Raw genomic sequence first — 2,045 nt, 5'->3', positions numbered from 1 at the left:
CCCGTATATACTCTCCCTGTGCACTACCTCAGCGCTGGTTCCTCATCTTTTCCTGGCTCTGCATCTATGTTTTCCCTGATGTCTCCAAGGTTCTGGTTTTTCTGTTTTTGTTATGTTGGATTTTTGAATTCCTGCCTTGAGTGCTTCATTCATCATCATCCTCTGCCTCCCCACCTCTGCATTTGGGTCCACAAAACCTCAACCCAACCCTGACAGTTTTAGGTATAAATAATGATCCATTGATTATTCCGTGCTGACCGGACTTTTCCTTTAAAACCTGTTCCTAACGAGCATCAGGAAGAGCAGATGGTCCTTAAGGTTTAGTGTCCTGCAGCTTTTAGATGATTTCACAGCTGAATGAAATGGCTGAACTTTCTCCTCAACATGCAGTCAAGTCCTCCAGAGTCCGAATGACCTGATTTTTTGGACTCGGTTGTCTTAAAGCAGAGACGCAACTAAAAGGAGCAGGAAACCAAAGTACAAGCTCATTTTCATAAATGATCAAAGCTACTATTTTAACTGATGATGAGAGAAATGAATTGCGAAGGTTAAAATATTATAGTTTTTAATGTTTTTATCATCTTTAAAACACTTTTTTTCTTTTCTTAAACGTATTTATCACCAGCATTAACACTTTAGAGCCCGAACCAAGAAATAATTGACAGAAAATATTTTTTTCTAATTTTGAACTTAGAACTATAACTTCCTGAAAAATAACAGTTAAATTAGATCATATTTTGCATCAATTTTGATTCATTCCAACTATTCACTATAGGTGTCTGTCTGTGTGAATCAGGGTTTGATGCACTGATGATGCAGAGGTCTCAACAGCTCATTTTTCAGATTTGATACGCTTGCCTTAAAAGGTTAATTTAAAAAGAAATGAACTTATTTAGCTTTCTGCTATAAATATAATTTATTTTGTATTTATGTTGATATTTTCTATGCTTCCAAATTCTGTTTTTGCTGCTTCTTTATATTTTAAGCTTTGTGTATGCTCCTGTTTGATGCTCCGCCTAACTTAAAATAAACAAACGTACCGTAGCTCACTGTGTGCTCAGTGTGTGAAATTATTTCAAGGCAACCAGAGATAAATCGATGTTAAAGCCAAAGTCCTGCAGAGCCGGAGGGAGAATAACGAGGAACAGGAAGCCAGGTGGGCTGTGAGTAAAACACCTGGGGGGGAAAGTTTAGGCTTGAAAAAGCAGACCGAGTGTCGTATTTTAACGAGCTTCTGCTAATCTGAGCCACGATTCAATTAAATGTCGTAATACAAACGAGTGATTAGGAAAAAACGTGTAGAGATTGTAAACAGATGAGCTTAAATCCAGCAAACATTGCCTTAGACCTAATTATCCATGTTTAATTGTACAAATCACATTGCATAAGGTTTAAACTGTTTGTGATTCACTGCAGTAGCAACCGATGATAACAAGGACTAAACATGTGCAACACAAAGTTGCAACATCTATAATCGCTTTATAAGCCGCAGTTTCCAGCATCAACCTTTAATTTAACTCATTCGGTGTAGCTGCAGAAAAATTCCTGCTGGATTCAGCTGCTCATGAGCACTGGTAGTACGGGGGTGAAGTGAAGCCACCGGCTGCCATATTGGTACTCCCTAGTCAGACCGGTCGTAACGTTAACAATATGTGAACTACGGCATCGAACAACCATGATGGTCTCATTTTCATGGGAATTAAGACTTTTAAAATAAAGATCAATTCATCACTTTGACACAGACTGGCTGTTTCATAGCATCAGTAGATTAACTTTAACTTAGAATAAATAAATAGAAACATCACATTGCAGAGTCATTATGAAGTCAATGAAGTCTATAAATCATGTAATATAACATACAAATAAATCACAATAAAATGAATGTGTTAATGGAGCAGAATAATAAAGATGAGCCAAAAGTGCTAAATTGAATAATAATATATATACCGGTATACAATATAAATGTATTGATGACATTGTTACAGTAATTACATCTTAAATATAAGAAGATTTCACATTAAGACTGAATTACAAATACATGTCTG

The sequence above is a fragment of the Cyprinodon variegatus genome, unplaced genomic scaffold, assembly GCF_000732505.1.
Source record: "Cyprinodon variegatus isolate N-32 unplaced genomic scaffold, C_variegatus-1.0 Scaffold705, whole genome shotgun sequence".
NCBI classification, from domain to species: domain Eukaryota; kingdom Metazoa; phylum Chordata; class Actinopteri; order Cyprinodontiformes; family Cyprinodontidae; genus Cyprinodon; species Cyprinodon variegatus.
The sequence above is the reverse complement of the archived record's forward strand: the minus strand, read 5'-3'. Positions refer to the sequence as shown.